Here is a 19,383-nt window from a genome sequence, read left to right on the forward strand (position 1 = left end):
TCACCAGAGACAGAATGGGGAACAGAACAGACAGATTAACCGAAGTACACTGCTGAGGGAAGCAGCGGGCGAGTCAGGAGAGGTCTGCTGCGCCATGCAGGTAACTCTCTGGCCAGGGATTGAACTTGTGCTGCAGAGGCTGCGGACAGCCTCATAGGTTGCGTCTTAACCCCTTATGCCATCAGGGAGGTCCCTTTATCTTTTTTTTATTGCACACTAATTGTATTAAAGTTCCTTTCCATGAAAGGTCTAGAGTATGTTTTGTCTTGATGCAGTGGATAGCAGAACATACTAAGAGTGGCAGGTTTGGGGTTCTGAGAGTGTCTCTCATGCTGCCTTGTAGGAATAATACTTCAGTGAGTGCATGTTATGTAAAGCAGATTGACCTCCATAATGTTACTGAGTCTCATGTGCTCAGCTGAAGGCTTGTGCACAACAAAAGCAAGAGAGAATTCTTCCCCCAGCAAGAGAGAATTCTCCAGTGGTAAATGACTTTCTCTGCTTCTTCTGGGTCCCTAGCTTGCCACTCCACTCTGCAGGTTTCAGATTTGCCATCCTCCATAATCTGTGAATCAATTCTTTATAATAAATCTCGTTTTTTTAATACACATCTGATTGGTTCTGTTTTCCCTGGAGAACCCAAATCTAACATCCCTCCTTACTTTAATTTCACCCCTAAAAATCTTATCCATTTTCCAAATTGCAACACCCAGTTGTTCTCTGAAACTAAAACTAGATAATTTCATCTACCTGTTTAAAAGAACTTTGTCTTCCCTATAGTTTTTCAAGCTTCCAAGTTACCTTTCCAACTTTGTCACCAGACTCTCAATGGTGAATGTTTCCCAAACACTGTGGTCTTTTCTCCTCTGTCCTTTTGCCTACAAGTCTTCTTTGGGGGAATGTCCTTCCTTTTCTTTTCCACTTGGGAAAAAAAAATTCCTAGCCTATATATCACTCATATTAAAGGTTACTACTGCTTTTCCTCTCTTTTCCAAACTGTTAAGGACATCTTTTTCTAGCCTCACAAAACCTGTACCACAGTATACATCGAAAGAAATGCAGACACAATTGGTCATAACACATTGGAGTTGTTTGTTTGTCTCTCATTAGATTCTAAGACTCCTTAAGGGTGTCTAGAATATAGGAACTGTTCCACAAATAGTTATTTAATTAACACGACCTAACTGTACCTGAAATTCTTTCAGCATTTTTTATTGCAGCTGGTAGGGGAATGAAAAGAAGATGATGCAAATTCAGTTCAGCTGAACTTAAATTTTAGTTTTTCATACCACAGCTGGTCTAGCAAATGAGGAAGACAGTTTCTATATATTTTCTGGTATAATTACTCCCCCTCTATGTCCTCTCCCCTCCATTCCCAGGGGGACTGGCCCCATTAGTCCTGCCTTCTTGTTCTTTGCCTCCTGATTTAATGTCCTAATTGTTTTAGTGTTGTCATAGTTTCTGCTGTAATGATTGCTTCAAGCAGTTTTGGAAATTAGTAATTCGTAAATAATAAACAGTGGAACCCAGCATATTGCTTATTTTCCCAAGAGGCTTTACTTGTAAAACACAATTTGTGGGGAATCCCTGGTGGAAGTAGGGGTCAAATTCTCAGCACTCTCAAGCTATGTCAGCCACTATGACATGAGTTTGATCCCCGTCCAGGGAGCTAACCCACATGGCACAGACCTCTCCTATCTCGACCGCTGCTTCCCTCAGCAGTATATTTCTGTAGATCTGCCTGTTCTGCTCCCCACTTTGTCTCTGGTGAATCCTCTCACATACACCACCTTTCACCTCTGGCTTACACCCCAGTTCTTGTATGCATAAATAAATAAAACAAATCTTTAAAAATACCCCATAATTTGCCTTTCTGAGACTTCACATATTGTGGAAAAAATAAAGGACAAGAAAAATCTTTAAAATGAAGGGAATGTAAATGAGCTACCCCTTCCTCTGTCTTTCACAGATTCCATCTCTCTCCAGGATGGAGACACTCTAAAGTGGACTCCAGAGTCAGAAGAAATAATATCAGGCAGGCGCCTGCTTCAAGTTATCCCTCACTTGGTCCCAGCCTCTCATAGTGAGAAATAAATTTATCTCCAGCTTTCCACCTTTGAAGAAATTGATGCCTTTTCTGCCCCACAGCCCTGGGCAATGGATTTCTCCCTGCCATCCAGACTCAGTGAGTGAGTGGGTGGGAGCATCCTGGCCTTTTATCGGCTGGTTTCCAGCAATAGTGAGTGCCATGCAAACTACTGGGAAGTTTACCTTTTAGAAAATTCTTCCTGACCGTCCAAAGTTTCTTGCTTCTTTGTTTACTTCCTTGATATTTGTGACTTTTTTTTCTATTTGTTAACTTCTTTTGTTCCAAATTCAAGTTAAAGTTTCACCTTTTGGTTATTCAATTCATAGGGCAACAGCTGTGCAAACCAGGCCTTTTCTTTGTTGCTAGTGGCAGAGTCAGGCTGAGATGGGGAAGCTGTCAGTTAGCTTATTAAGGCTATCCTCCTTGGTTTATTTTAGAGAACCATGCCATGACTTTTAATGCTTGATTTTTGTTTGCCTTTAAAGTTCGTCTCCGGTTATTGGGATTTAGTCAGTTTTCAGATTCTTCTTTAATCCCACCACCTTCCTCTAATCCCTTCAAAAAGTTTGTTATTAATGATACGTCACCAGAGGAACCAGGAACGCAGACACCTCCACAGAATTCTTTTGTGCAGGGATTCTAAGTCCTTTTTCTTTGCTATTAGGAATGAGGATAAAGCTTTTCTCTCAAGAGAGGGCTGAATGGATGCAATACAAGCTACTCAACACAGCAAAACAGCAGCAACAAAAAAGAGCTCTTATTTTAGTTTTCAGAAAAACAAAGTCAAAGCTTGGAAGAATATTGGAATCTGTTGTTACATCTGTGTTGGTCAGAGTTAACTGCGGCCAGTTTCTCTTCCCAAGGCCGCCAGTTGTGTGGTATCTCTACTCAGGATCATCCTGAGAAACAAAGAAGAGAGCAACCTCCTGGCTGGAGCAAAACAATCAAAGGAAACTTGACATTTAGTATGTTTTTGATTAATTATTACTTTGAAATGAAACACACTGCACAAGTTTGGATTCGGGTTTTGTTTTCTTCCCCTCCCTGCCTCTGACATTCCCAGCCAGGTCCTGCTGATACCCTTTCACAAAAGAGCTGCTGCTCTTGGTAGCATTGTTTTCTGTGAGCTGAAATTTAAGTTCTTATTTAAAGAAAGAAAAGAGATCAAGTGAATGCAATCCCCTGTGAAGGGTAATTTTATTGGATATAAGTGAAGCTGGTAAATAGTTTCATGACCCTTTAATTGTCTTGTACTGTAGATGTTGAGAAAAAATTGTTTTCTTTAGAACTCTTGATCTTTTCTTTATGAGACATAATAGGTGGAGAAACAAAGACCTTGCAGATGCCCAAGCAGAGGCCAAGCTAAATCAAGATCAAAGTGCAGAAACAATACAACAAAGAGGTGGACAAGGTGAGGTGGGGGAAACTGGGAGGTCAAATCTAAGGATGGTACTGTTTTCTGGCCAGGTATTACTCTCCCCTCTATCCCATTCTTCTGAAAAAAGGAGAGAGAGGGATGTTAATATATTGATGGAAAATTCTTGTATATCCTAAAAATTCCCTCCTTCAGAATCCTAGTGTGACTGGGTAGAATAAAATTCCTTTCACTGATGTGAAATAAAATAATTACCACCACATGGATATCTATTCATGCCTGGTACAGTGCTAGACACTCAGGAGTATATCAGTGGATTTAATCTTTGTCATTAGTAATGGTTCCATTTTATAAGGGAGGAAATGACCTCAGATGTTATGAAACTTGCCCAATGGGATACAACTAATTAAGAGTGTTTATGTCCCCGACGTAGTCTGTTGATTGAACTGCTCCTTTTTATGAACTGAATTTAACAATAAATCTTCAACTCACTCAATTTGATAACCAGTTGTTTAAGAGCAGTTATTTTAAACTAAGGAACACATGTAATCTTTTTTAGGTCAACCCATTCCTTTCATTTAATAATGGTTTATGAGTTTTACCTATATCATGTTCTGTTTTAGCCAGTGTTTGGGACATAGCAGTTGACAATAGCCAGAGGACAGTACAACCTTGTGCCACAGCCCAGTACAATGATGGCACTCTGCAAGGTACATTAACATTGGGCATTGCAGACTTACTTTTTGTTTTTTTTTTTTTTTTTTTTTTTTTTTTTTTAAAGATTTATTTATTTATTTATTTATTTATTTATTTTTTTAAGCACTGGGTACAGTCAGAAGTGCGGGAGGATGAGAGAATTCACCAGAGCCAGAGCGGGGAGCAGAGCAGGCAGAAGGACCGAAGTACACTGCTGAGGGGAGCAGCGGGCGGCAGGAGAGGTCTGCGCGCCATGTGGGACCCTCCTCCGGTGGCCGGGGAGCAGCTGGGGATCGAACCGGTGCTGCAGAGGCTGTGGGCAGCCTCGCAACCCAGCGCTCAACCGCTGCGCCACCAGGGGAGGCCCTGCAGACTTACTTTTTGAACCAAACATACAAAGGATCTTCAAATTATCATCTACCCCATTGCATTTCATATTATGCACCAAATCCAGATAATGTAAGGATCATAACACCTGAGAAAAGCATTGGAATATGTCTAATTCAGATAATGTCCACATTTCCACAGGATTGTGTCTGGTAAAGTTTTGTTAGTCTATCCCAGTGAAAACATGGGAAACTGGCTTCTTTTAAAAACTAGAGGGGGAGTGAGTGCCCACACAGGAGTACAGCCAGCCCCATTCACCAGCCTTTTATTCCAGAATTTTGAATAGCTGTCACTTCATTCCCTCTTTCACGATGTTCTTCTTCTTTCTTAAAAAAAGATTTATGTTATTTATGCATATAAGAACTGGGGTACAGGCCAGAGGTGTGGGGGGTAAGATGATTCACCGAGACAGACTGGGGAACAGAACAGGCAGATCAACTGAAGTACACTGAGGGGAGCAGCGGGTGAGACAGGAGAGGTCTGCTGCACCATGTGAGTAGCTCCTTGGCTGGGGATTGAACTCATGCTGCAGTGACTGTGGATAGCTTCCTAGGCTGCGTCTTAACCCCTTGCACCACCAGGGAGGCCCCATGATGTTCTTCTGAATGCAGACTTGATAGAGGAAAACGGTATTTCCACCAAGAGAGCACATAGTGATGAAGATGGGAGTTTGTTTAATATGGCGGTAGAAGAGGACAATGGTGGACAAATGCTCAAATGGAGATTGCCACAGAGCAGCCACTGAATCCCAGGAAACACAAGAGAAGGATGTAAGCTGTGCTCAGCAGGCAATGTCTTCTCTGACAAGGGCATGTGTGGAATTACCGTGCCCTCCCTCAGACTTGGGAAGGTGTCTGTGGAAACGTTCAGAGAGTACACTGCTGTGAAGATGGCAATGCTATTGATAGCTGCAAAATAGGCTCAAAGGTCCTTTCTCATGGAAAGTTTATTCCTGTAAAAATTCTTGGAATTTTGGCTCTTATTGATGATGGTGCAATAAATTGGAAATAAATTGCTATGAGTGGAAATGATCCTGAAGCCTCAACATTTCATGACATTGATGATGTTGAGAAGTACAAACCAGGGTACTTGGAAGCCAAACATTGAAATGTTTAGATTATATATGGTGCCCAATGGCAAACAGGAGATCAGTCTGCATTTAACGGACAATTCAAAGGCAAGGCTTTTGATCTTGAAGTCATCAAATCTACTCATGAGTGTTGGAAAGCACTGTGATGACGGAGTAAGATGGTGGGGCTATAAATTGCACAAACATGCAGGGGGTAAGAGTCCATTCCACTGGCTTGGGAGGAGGCAAGGTCCTTACCTGAATCCATACCCTCTTCACCCAATAAAGAAAGTGATGAAGAAGAGCAATGGTGTGCTTCCTGGCCTAGAACTGGAACATCTGAAGTTCTCCATCAAGATCCAATTTCGAAAGATTCCAAGACCTCCATTCCCCCAAAACCAGAAGTAGGCAGGTTTTGGAGTATTTGCTGACTTCCTGTTGAAACTTCATTTTTTCCAAATTTTTTGTGAGATGCAATTTGTAAGCAAGCACTGAAATTTTTAGTGTTCTTTGGATATATGTTGGTATCAAAAGATTTTGTTTTATATCATAGCAGAAATTTAGAAGAGTTGAGTTTTGACTAGTTCTAATATCCGTGCCTGAAGAAGTCCAGTGATTTGATTAGTTTTTATTTCTCAGTTAAGGAAAAAAATCCAAATTTAGTAAATTAACAAAAAATTAGAAGCACATATGTTAAACACCTTATGTTAATTTTCTCTGCAAATATTTTCAGTACTACTTTGAGCAAATTCATTCTAATGATAGGTTAATTTTTGTTTGTTTTGTAATGACATAAGATTTTTAGTTTGTATAAAAAAAAAGTTTTTTAGTTTTACTTGTGCTGTTGTCCTTTGAGGTTACCATCATACAAAAAACCTTTTCTAGTGATGTTTTGCATCAGCAAGAAATACCAAGTGTTTTGGAAGTGTATTTGCTTTTTAATATGTAAAAGATTTGAATTATCTCAGAGTGCAAGGACTGGAGCAGCGTCCAGTCCTAGTGGGGAGCTTATCCATTTAAGTATAACATTTCAGAAACCATTGGGGGAAAGGAGGGGTTTGGCAGAGGAAAGAATACTTTTGAAACTTTGAATACTTAATAGGTGGGAAAAAAACCAGCATACCATTGTAGGGGTGCAGGGGAAATTTCCCCCTACCTTTTCAGGTTATTCTAGGGCTGGTCCAGCAACCAAATTAGTATCAGATTAGTAGGAGAAAAGGAACTAATTTAATTATAGAGTATGGAAAATTCACATGACTGAGTTATAGGGCAGACTGAGGTTTTTTTTTTGTTTTTTGTTTTTTGTTTTTTTTTTTTAAAGATTTATTTATACAAGCACTGGGTACAGTCAGAAGCACGGGAGGGTAAGAGGATTCACCAGAGCCAGAGCGGGGAGCAGAGCAGGCAGAAGGACCGAAGTACACTGCTGAGGGGAGCAGCGGGTGGCAGGAGAGGTCTGTGCGCCATGTGGGACCCTCCTCCAGTGGCCGGGGAGCAGCCGGGAATCGAACCAGCGCCGCAGAGGCTGTGGGCAGCTTCGCAAGCCAGCGCTCAACCGCTGCGCTACCGGGGAGGTCCTGTTTTTTTTTTTTTTTTTTTTTTTTAAGATTTATCTATTTATGTATACAAGAACTGGGGTATAGGCCAGAGGTGTGGGGAGTGAGAGGGTTCAGCAGAGACAGAGAGGGGAGCAAAACAGGAGGATCTACTGAAATACAATGCTGAGGGGAGCAGTGGGCAACACAGGAGGGGTCTGCTGCACCATAAGTGTAGGTCCCTGACTGACCAGGGTTGGAACTCACGCTGCAGAGGCTGCAGTGCTGTGCTTAACCCCTTGCGCCACTAGGGAGGCCCCAGACTGAGGGTTTTTATGAGTTAATGAATGCGATAAGGACCTGGGGTGTCAAGGAAAGAGGAGGGGGTTTCACATAATGGGAAAAATATCTAAACCAGATATACAATAGGTACATGTTTGCTCTGCCATAAAATAGGTTCCTTTTATAGAAAGATTTTTCTGGAGATGACTCTAAACCTGGGTAATCTTCACTCCCGTCGGTATTTAAGCTAATGGCCACAGTTTCTCTTGAGCCTGCATGGCCTTTGGTGACTTTAGCTCAAAATAGCCCACATGCCAAAGTCATATATCTTGGAAAAGTCTGTCTGGACTTTTTTGGTGGCAACCACACATGTGATTATATGGCTCATGTCTCTTCTGGGACCTAGTTTTTCAGAATGGGAATCATAAAGAATGGAAATAATTTTACATCACAATAAAGTCACAATTTTCTATAAAAAAATAGAGGCGGTGCAAAGAATTACAACCATAAGGCTTCATTTTTTTTTTTGCTAGGATAGGTAACTTTTCCAAATGTGTTTGAAAATCATTAAGAAGTCAACCAAGACAGCAAATTCAATGATCTAGTGAATCAAAGAAACTGCAGTGATTACTTTAAACCAATTCTTAGTTTAGATGAAATTGAACAAACAGCCCTCCTAGGCAGTTTTGATATTGGACTATTTTTTTTTTTCACTACAGGAACACAGACTAATCAATATCTCTTATTTAAGTTATAGGGCAGTTTGAGAAATTTAAATAATTAAAGGAAAGATCTTTGTAATTTGAAGAGCTGTGCTACTAATAATACACATACATGTAATTGTTCATTTAGCAAAGTACCCCACATGAGTGCTGCCTTAGGGAAAGACCTTTGAAGGTGCATTTAGATGTCTGGCATAAAACAATACATTTTTTTGTGGTGATTAGTTAGTTCTTTTAAACACGTCTGGCTAACCCTTCATATCTTCTTACGTCCCTATTTCAATAAAGAAGGAAATAAATAAATCTTAAAGAAAAAAAAGGCCTGGGGCCTCCCTGGTGGCGCAAGGGGTTAAGACGCAACCTATTAAGCTATCTGCAGCCACTGCAGCACCAGTTGGATCCCCGACCAGGGAGCTAACCCACATTGTGCAGCAGACCTCTCCTGACTCGCTCCCCTCAGCAGTGTATTTCAGTCAATCCTCCTGTTCTGTTCCCAACTCTGTCTCTGGTGAATCCTCTCACCCCCTATACCTCTGGCCTGTACCCCAGTTCTTGGTTGCATAAATAATAAATAAATCTTTAAATAAATTTAAAAAAAAAGACCTGGGCCTCCCTGGTTGAGTGCAGTGCTGAGAAGCTATCCACAGCCTCTGCAGGGAGGGTTCCATTACCGGCCGACCAGGGAGATACCCACATGGCATGGCAGACCTCTCTTGTCTCGCCTGCTACTCCCTTCAGCAGTGTTTTCGGTCCATCTGCCTGTTCAGGTCCCTGCTCTGTCTCTGGTGAAGCTTCTCACCCCCACACCTCTGACCTTTACCCCAGTTCTTGTATGCATAAATAAATAAATCTTTAAAAAAAAGCAAAAAAAAATAAAGAATGTTATACTGAAGTAGGAACAGAAAGGAAATTGCACCTCTCTTGCCCTTCTCTCCACTCCCCTCAATTCTTTCCAGGCTGATAAAGAGCTATCAAATTTACATCAGGCAGATTACAACTTGTAATCTGGAGAAAAGAACATATTTCATTACATATGCATGGAGAATCTACATAAATGTAGATTCTAAAGCCAACAGGGCAAAATAGGGTATATATAGCCTGAGATAAAGAATGGGATAGACACTTGGGCCTTCAAGGAGAGAGCAGGGAGACTTCAAGGACAAGGGGACTCTGTGTCATATAATAAAATCCAGATGCTCTGTAATCAGATGTTTGTGTTACCATCTGAATAGGTTTCTCTAAATTAAAGGCTATTTCTGATAAAAGTCCTAATTCTGGATAATACCCCTAATTCTCTTTCTTCCAGGTAGTTAAGTGATGGGTAAAAGTTTCTCCTGAATCTTTAGCACCTTGATTGACCTTAGTTTGAAATAACCCAAATATCATAGTGTCATGTCTTGGGAAAGCCTGCTCTGAACATCTTGGGGAATCCAATCCATCACTGAATTAAAGTCCATTTGACTCAAATGGTGAAACATTATGCCTTTCAAGCAACTTTTTAAAAGCCCCAGTAATACTACAAACAAATAAATATGTTAACATTTATTATTTCATCAGAATAAGTGTAGGCAGTCACACTATATTCCTTTTCTTTATGTTCCAGTGCTAGATGAATGGAAAGTTTTAAATTTATTTTGGGAACTGAACATGTTCTTTTTCCTGTGTGAAACAGAAAAGGAAGCACAATATTGAGCTTTTGATGCTTTAGGCATTCAGAGATTAACAAGAATGTGAGTAGTTGCTATATATAATGGTGCTCTGTATTTAATATTATCTCTCATATTTGAAGATGATGCTTGACAGGTTCACCATGATGCTAAAAACATGCAAAAACTTTCCACTTTACAGTCCACTTAACTCTTGACTTGGGGACTTCAAAACAAAGCGGTGCAAAGTAGATAAAAGTTACATGTCTCTCTCTTTCCTACTAATCCAGGGTAGTGAGCTGCCCAGGTGAAGTGGATTCAGCTTTCTCCCATCTGTGCTTATAACTTTGCTTTTAAATAATATATATTACTTAATAATTAAATAATTAAAAAGGGTTGCTTATCACCCTATCTGTTTCCCCAACACTAGAAGGGGAAAGAGGAAGTACAGGGCAAGGAGGTTCTACTTAACAGTATGACAACATAGAATATTGACCTCTGTAATTCTGGAAAAGAGCAATAGTTAAAGATTTTCTCACCCTGTGTTTTGGGAAACAGTTTGCTTCAAAGAACATACCCATGACTTAGTTAAAACTTAGGAAGGATGCTCTTGTTGTTTATGAATGTATGGCAAGGCTCTCAGACTCCGACATTCTAATCCCCATTCTTTGCCTCCTAAATGATTAACTGTCTTGTCCCCAGTGGTCAATGGGAAATGAAATTGTTATTAACTGAACTTTGGTTAAGATTTTCTTTTTCTCAGGCCTCCCTGGTGGCGCAGGGGTTAAGACACAACCTATGAAGTAATCCGCAAACACTGTAGCATGAGTTCAATTCCCAGCCGGCCAGGAAGAAACCCATTTGGCGGGACAGACCTCTCCTGTCTCGCCCGCTGCTCCCCTTAGCAGTGTACTTCGGTCCGTATGCCTGTTCTGTTCCCCACTCTGACTCTGGTGAATCCTCTCACCCCCCACATCTCTGGCCTGTACCCCAATTCTTGTATAAAAATAAATAAATCTTAAAAAAAAAAAAAGATTTTCTTTTTCTCCTGGGCCCCTAAACATTCACCTGTACTTAGCCTAAGCCAGAATATAGGCCCTCAGTTAAGGGTCTTGACTGAAAAATGGGCTGAAAATGGATAAAACTTTCTTTGAACTCTCTACCTTGCCACCTTTTTATCCCACCTGCCGACATCCTCTTATTTTTATCTTTGTTGCCCTATTCCCTCCTCGTCCCCCACCCCCTCACCCATGGAAGAAAACCCTTTTAACCTAACACCTTCACATTTTAAAGGCCAAAATGATGTCCTATTATTACATTTCTTACCCACACCTTATTGCAATAGGTCCTCCCTCATCCTTTGCAATAATCTGTTTGAATAATAATCTGATAGGTATGAAGCAAAAGTTCATTGGGTGGAACCTGGCTGCAAAGTGGAACCTGGCTGAGAAGTGTAGCCAGTTAGCTGAACAGTTACACTCAGCTATCACTCAAAGGTTCTGTTACTAAAAGAAAGAGCAGAATAATAGACACTAGAGGACAATTACCAATAGCTATTACACTCTTCACAAAAGAAGACACTACTAGTAGTTTCGCATTCTCCTTTCTTAGACTGTCTGGTACTTTTGCTCAAAATAGGTCACCCAGAATCTAGCTGTCACAGGCCAACTTCCCATCAAAGTTTTCCTGACAGGCTATGCCATTTTTCTGAAAATGTGTCAATGTCATCTTCCTTCCATGTAAAATGCTTGGGGCTTCTAAAATTCCATGTAGGACTTTAGCTTAGCGTTTAGGACTTCCAAAATTTGGTATTTAAAATCTCATCCTACTTGGGAAAATGGATTTCTGTGGAAAGAGATGGGTTTTAGCAGGACCATGGGATGTGGTTGTGCAGGTTAAATAACCATATCAGGCAGCCCAGGGATGGGTGGATATCAAATCCTGGATCTGCCAATTACTAGCTGAGGAACTTTAAATATGGCACATAAACTTCAAAGATTTGTTTCCTTATTAAAAAATTAGATTACTTAAGACATGTCTTACAGAGTAATTGCAAAAATTAGAGATAAAATTCATCAAGTGTTTAGGATAGTGTCTGACCTCTGGCACATGATTACCAAAAGGTGGATGCCATTCTAATTATTAGATAAAACTTCACTTTGGAATTCTCCCATTACATCTTCTCTTCCAGATGCCTCATCATCCTGTGTTGCTCTCTTTCATCTGATTTCACCTCACATCTTACCTGTCCAGACATTATGCTATTCTCAGCATTCTTGGACATCAGAATCACCTGATTGGGATTTAATTACTTTAAGACTCATTATGTTGATTTTGGATACACAATTTCCTTTAAAAAAAGTAATTCTGGGACTACAACAGATAAGGCGAGTTGGATCTTTAGTTGTTTTTAACTACATTGTTCTGGGCTACTGGACACTGAAATCACCTTGTCACATTTTCTCAAGCATTCTCCCGTTATCTATTTTCTGCACCATAATAGGAGTAGGTTTGCATTGTTCTCACTTGTTGAGAAAAGTCTCACGAAGATGTTTAAATAAGCAGGATATATTCCAAATCCTGATAGCCTGCATTTTGATGGTATTTGTATCTGTAGGTGACTTACATTAGTGGCAAAATCTACTCCCAGATAGAAAGATGGCATCACTCATGCTCTTTCATGGTATCTGTGTATGAATGCAGGAGGATGCTTTTCTCAGGTATATCATGTATTCTATCAGGTTTTAAATAAGATCTGCAAGTCATACTGTTTGCTTCCTCAGCTGTGCCCTATGTTAGGTGTAGATCAACAGGCGTTTTAAAGTGCTTTCAGTGAATTACTTATTTTTCTAAGAATAATCCTTAATCTTTGAGTCCTCGCCAAATTCAGCCTTAATCATTATGCAGCCAAATATTCCATACCATCTGCTGGTATTGCTTACAAGGGAATGATAATAAGCTCATAGGAATTTGAAATAGAAAAACTTACTTTAAAAAAAAAAGTTATGGGGCCTCCCTGGTGGCGTAGAGAGTTGAGTGCCGCGCTATGACTCTCTCTGCAGCCTCTGCAGCATGGGTTCGATTCCTGGCCGGCCAGGGAGAAACCCAGCCCTCTCCTGTCTCGTCCACTGCTCCCCTCAGCAGTGTCTTTGGTTCATCTGCCTGTTCTGCTCCCTGCTCTGTCTCCAGTGAATTCTCTCACCCTCCCGCACCTCTGACCTGTACCCCAGTTCTTGTATAAATAAATAAACCTTTTTTTAAAGATTTATTTATTTATTTATACAAGCACTGGGTACAGTCAGAAGTGTGGGAGGGTGAGAGAATTCACCAGAGCCAGAGCAAGGAACAGAACAGGCAGACTGACGAAATACACTGCTGAGGGGAGCAGTGGGTGGGACAGGAGAGGTCTGTCACGCTACGTGGGACCCTTGCCGGTGGCTGGGGATCAAACCAGCGCTGCAGAGGCTGCGGGCAGCTTCACAGCCCAGCGTTCAACCGCTGTGCCACCAGGGAGGCCCTAAATAAATAAATCTTAAAAAAAAAAAAAAAGAAAAAAAAAAGTTATGTAAGCCAAACAATCAAATTTCATATGGGGGGTAGGGATTGGGAGGCTTAGTAATTTCTATTGTGTTAGATAGGATTAAAAGAAGCCTTCACATATTACTTGCATTTTGCTTGGGGCTAAAGAGTGAGGTTTTCCTGATACTGGAGCATTTTTACTTTTCTCTAAGCCTGCTACATGGTGTGCGGAATAATGATGTAAATGGGGAGATGGGTTCCATTTCTGAGAAGATTGCTTAAGAATAACTGAATGAATCTCAGGCCCTCATTATGCATTTAGTACTTGAGTACTAGGAATGTTAGCATTTCATCCATATAAGAAACATAAAACAGATACTAACATCCTGGCTTGGGGGTGAGGAATTCAAGGTTTAGAGGGTTTAAGTAACTGTCAAACGTTTCATAGTTAATGGGTGAAAAAGCTAGGACTCAGATTGAATTAAAACTTAAAGTCCACATTGTTAATGAACCATTATACTACACTGATGCATATTCATTTATTTTGCAAACACTTATTAAGACTCTAAAGTGAATAAACTTACTGGAAAATAAAAAATAGTAGTAATAGCACTTTGTTTCAAATTGCTAAGCTACTTGGCACTACCGGATATTTGTAAAGCAGCCAGAACCCAGCCCAGTGGTGTAAATGAGCCACACAGAGAGAATGGTGATGAGAGTAGAGTGAGAACCAAGGGTGCCTGGTGACGGATGGGAGCAGGCCTTGCCCTGAGGAGCTGATGGACAGGGCTTGCAGAGGACTGTGAGCTTGTTCTGCTACTAGGCAAGAGACCATGGCTATCTTTACAATGACAAGGCTGCTTCTAGGGTGTTTGAAGCTGAACTAAAATCAGATTTTCAATTTACTTTTGAGGAAAATAATGGTAATATTTACCTTACACATATTTGTAGTCTCTGTGGAGAAAACATTCTTTCAAGCCATTTGAAATGTTCTGTAGACCTCTGTTGCCATGACGGTGCAATGGAACAGCTGCAGAACAGGACTGGGGAAGAGAACACAAAATCCAAGGCTTAGAGCTTATGCCTGACTTATCAGATCAGTGTAATTTATTTCTCTTTTAAAATGTGGAGGGGCTCTTGGGGAGTTAGAAAATGTGAAATCATTGTGAAGTTGCATAGCTTTTAGATGGGCTCAAACATCCTAAGACACAATCAAATTAAAAGATGACGATTCCTTCTAAGTTTATCAATATAAGAGGTTTTCCTTGAAAAAGAAATACAAATTAAACAGCAGTAAGTTTGCTTTGAGGAAAAGCCACATGCTTAAAATTATGTTTTTCCATGTATCTCTAAACATCTCAGAAAAAAAAGCTATTATCTTTGTCAATCATTTGATTATTTGCTTTTAAATTGCAATTTTTACATTGAGGCTGAGAACTGCTTTGTACAAAAGCACATTTCAATTAAATTTATTTGAACACCTCCATTTAGGTGTTTATTTGTAGACAGAAATAGGACATTTCAGACACTGATTGGACTGATTAATGGCGTTCAACCAAGGGATCATAATTAAACACCAAAACTACATGGTCTGTTGGTTTTATGTTGTATAAATTATGCATGAGCTTAGCATTTATATTTCATGGAAAAATTACAGTGCTGTTTCCTCAATGCATTGTCTACATGAAGAATATTATATGTGTGTGATTGTGAGTATGAATTTTACCATCCCCGATGTGCTACTTTTTTTTTTTTTATAAGCAAAAATTCCAAACAAAGATTTAATATTGTCAGCTGGAGGAGGCAGAAGGCCCCACAGACTACTCTGTCCGTGTCAATGCCGGCTATTTAAAATGAATGAATCTAGACACTATTATGTTCGGAGGCAATTGCTCCTAGAATTGTGGATTCCACATAAAACAAAAAAGGCACACCCCAAAGTCAGATGAAAATGAGTTTTGGGGTGCAATTGAGGTGTTACCTTTAGATTTTTCAATGTAAGGCATGAAAAATAAAATCAACTACCACCACTATTATTTCATGAAAATCTAGTAAGGCATACTAATAACATTCAAAATCAAGTGTATTTATCTTTATTAACAAACTTCTATGTCGTCATTTTCCTTACCTCACGTCCAAGCACTAAAATTTATTATTCACAGCATGGCACCAAGCTCTGGACCAGCTTTGGGAATAATGGCTTCGGAGATCACTAACTTTTACTATCCTAGGTAGTATTTGCACATTTTGGCAATTGGAAATGCCAAGGCCTTATCTCTCAGGATGTGGGTTCTGGGCCACCAATGAATAAAAACATGAAACTTGTCTCCCGGTCTCTATTGCATGATTCTCCTGCTTGCTGACAAAGTCCAAGTCCAGAGGTCTTTCAACTTTTAGAATGTGAAGTCTCCTGCTTCAAAGTCTCAAGCTGCTGTCTCTTTCCATATGGTTCTCTCTAGTGCTTTTCACCTGGTTAGCATCGCCTTATCTTTTTATACTTATTCAAATGTTTATCAGAGCAACCATTCCAGACCATCCACCTCAATTAGGTTTCTTTTCTTTTTTTTAAAGATTTATTTATTTATGCATAAGAACTGGGGTACAGCCCAGAGGTGTGGGGGGTGAGAGGATTCACCAGAGACGGAGTGGGGAACAGAACAGGCAGATCAACTGAAATACACTGCTGAGGGGAGCAGCGGGTGAGTTAGGAGAGGTCTGTTGTGCCATGTGGGTAGCTCCCTGGCCGGGGATCGAACTCATGCTGCAAAGGCTGTTGATATCCTCATAGGTTGCGTCTTAACCCCTTGCACCACCAGGAAGGCCCCTCAATTAGGTTTTTTTATTGGACTTTCTTACACAACCTGTAGCTTCCCTCTGCTGAACTTAATACAATTAATAGACTGCAAGATCCTGAAACTATCTTTCCACCTAACATATACTAGTCACATAGCTGAGGCTCCATAAATATAAAATGAATGATTAAGAACTAAAACAAAAAGATAACAATTACTGTTACATTTATAGAGTGAAGACTTTGTTTCTGTTATACTGTATGGACTCATTATCTCTAATCTTCACAATAGGCTTGGGAGGTAGCTCTTTCTATGCTTTTTGTGTGGATGAATAAATTGAGGTTTACAGGTAGGGTTTCTGTCCCTAGTAAATGACAGAGCCAGAGTTTTACCCAAATATGTCCTGTTTTGGAGCTCATGATCTTGGCTCTATAACACTAAGATTTCTTTTACTGAAGAACAAGGAATTATTAATTTAACAAAGTTCCTTACATTTAATTTCTGACTAATTATACACACCCATCTATTGATTGTTTTGGTTAGTCATTGTTACATTTTAAGAAAGCACCCCAAACTGAGTGTTTTACAACAATAATTTATTTGCTTACAATGCTACAGTTTGAACAGGACTTGATGAGCTACAGGGTAAGAGAACTGGTGACTTCAATGTGACTGAAAGATCCCATTCCAAATATGCTCATTCAGATGAGTGACAAGGAGATGCTTATTAGGAAGTCAGTAGAAGTTCTCAGCAGGTTTTGATGGTCCTGCTTGTGGACTCCTCACATGGCTATGTTGGACTTCTCACTGGGCTCTGCGAGGAAATACCCTAAAATCAAGTATTCCAAGAGCACAATACCGGGAGCAAGCCTGCATTTTCACTGACCACGCATTTATCATGGGCCAATACCAGTCAAACAGCCAATTCCAAAGACGACTATCCAAATCGGCATGGTTCACAGGGGAACTATGTTCCTATTCAATGCAGAATGGCTGGAGCAAAGCTCTTGTTCTCATCAGGTTTTAGCATTTGTTTCTACAAATGTGAAGTGATGGCTGACTCACAGATAGTTCCCTAATCACTACTCTTTTGAGGAAAAGCACAGTCATCTCTCCATTAGTCAGAAAAGCCTAGGTTTTTCTAACAACCAACTTCCAAGGTTAATGAACTCAGCGCAACAAAAATTTATTTCTTGCCCTTGCTGCATTATCAATGCAGGTCGAAAGGGAGGCTATGCTAATTATAGTTCCTCAGTGACAAGAGCTGATAGAATATTGACCTCGACATGTGCCATCACAGTGACTTCAGTATTGGGGAGAGAACGTGGTGGATCATGCCCAGGCTTTCAAAGCTGGAAAATAGTATAGGTTACTCTTGTTCACATTTTTTGGGCCCAAGAAAATCATATGGCTACACATGACTTCAAAGAGGGTGAGCAATTACAATCTTGCAAATACCCAGAAGGGGGATAGCTAGAAGTACTTATAAACAACATGATGGGTTCAATTGTGATGGGTTCAATTGTGTGTCTGCTTCTCTCCATTCACATCTTGAAGTCTTACTTCCCTGCAAACCCGCCCCAAACCCCCATTAAGTCAGAATGTGACCTTATCTATAAATAGGGTTGTTGCAGAGATATTAGTTAAGAGGAGAACATATTGGCTTTCTTATAAAAAGGGGAACTTCGGACACTGACACACAATAAATTGTGAAGAGGAAGGCAGAGATCAAAGTGATGTGTCAGAAATCCAAGGAGCGTCCAAAATTGCTGGGAAAACACCAGAAGCTGGGAGAGTGGCATTGAACAGCTTCTCCTTCACAGCCCCCAGAAGGAACTAATCCTGGGGACACCTTGGTCACAGACTTTCCAGCCTCCAGAACTGTGAGATAATATATTTTTGTTATTCTGAATGACCCAGTTTTTGATGCTTGAGGCAGTCCTAGCAAACTAACACAAGCACTAACGATGGCGACAATCATTAATAACTCTTTAGCTTTCCTTCTTTTTCTTTTAAAGAATTATTTTATTTATTTATGCATACAAGAAATGGGGTATAGGCCAGAAGTGGGGGGTGAGAGGATTCACCAGAGACAGAGTGGGGTGCAGAACAGGTGGATCTACTGAAATACACTGCTGAGGGGAGCAGCGGGTGAGACAGGAGAGGTCTGCTGCGCCATGTGGGTTAGCTCCCTGGCTGGGGGTTGAACTCATGCTGCAGTGGCTGCTGAAAGCTTGGTAGCACTGAGACTTTAACCCCTGTTAAAGGAGGCCTTGTTTTCCTTTCAAAATAATATCCTTCTGGCCCAATTTTCCCTTCCTGTTGTCCTGCACACATTGTGTTCTTGGGTATTAGTATTAAAGAACAACCTACTTTTTCCAATTTAATTTTTTGAAATTGTTTGCAATTCCCTTTTCTCTTTTGCTTCTAATTACAGTCAATTTCTCTCAATTATTTTTCTCTCTTTCCTAGCCTAAGCCTATCATGTCTTGCATTAGCAGAGTGATAGGTTTCTATTTTATTTCTTTGTTTTAAGTCATGTTTTACTTCCAATAACTTTACATATAGTTCTCAGAATAGTTTACTCCTAACCACAATCTCTATATATCATTTCTGTACCTGGTCAAGCACTTTGTATTATTTCGTAGGCTGTCTTTCACATCTCTGGACATAATGTTTCTCACCCTCTCTTCCTCCATACTTCTTTTTCAATTTTCATTATGATTAGGTGTCTCCTGTCTAATCCAGCAGAATATGGCTGCCCATTACTAGCCTCATCTTGGTATTTTTATTTCAGTGCTTTTGTCTGACATTTTCTATATGGAATGTTCTCTCCAATAATTCATGTATTTTGTTAATGGTTATCCTGAAATCACCTCCTCAGGGAAATGTAATGGATCACACCATCCATACAACTCTTAACCTTCTCAGAAGATATTTCGTTTACATTATACTAGTCCAGGCATAGTGCTAAGTAGTGTATATGAATTATTTAACATAATTCTCTTGTGAGTAGTGTAGGTAGTGTTATTCATATACTTTAGACAAAGCTTCAGTGAGGTTAAACCACATTGCATCTTTTATACTTGTGACAGTGAGCATGATTAAAAAAATCACTAATGGTGTAATTCATATAAAATGAAATGTACTGTTTTTAACAGGGCAATTTGATGACCTATGATGCATGTATGTGTGTGAACATTCCTTACAACCATCTGCCTCAAACAAAATATATGATATTTCCATAATCTTCAAAGTTTTTCTCATCGTG

General features: G+C 40.0%; 1 pseudogene across 1 annotated transcript in view; it reads left to right on the forward strand.

Annotated features, from left to right (window-relative positions):
* The first annotated feature begins 2,157 nt into the window (after positions 1 to 2,157).
* LOC311185386 (inorganic pyrophosphatase 2, mitochondrial-like) overlaps positions 2,158 to 19,383 on the forward strand; it is an 85,088-nt pseudogene continuing 67,862 nt past the window's right edge. The window contains exons 1-3 of the transcript in view: positions 2,158 to 2,185; positions 4,088 to 4,174; positions 5,159 to 6,020. The product of the transcript in view is annotated as an inorganic pyrophosphatase 2, mitochondrial-like (transcript). The remainder of the gene's footprint in view (positions 2,186 to 4,087; positions 4,175 to 5,158; positions 6,021 to 19,383) is intronic.

This window comes from Talpa europaea, assembly GCF_964194135.1.
Source record: "Talpa europaea genome assembly, chromosome: 15".
NCBI lineage: Eukaryota > Metazoa > Chordata > Mammalia > Eulipotyphla > Talpidae > Talpa > Talpa europaea.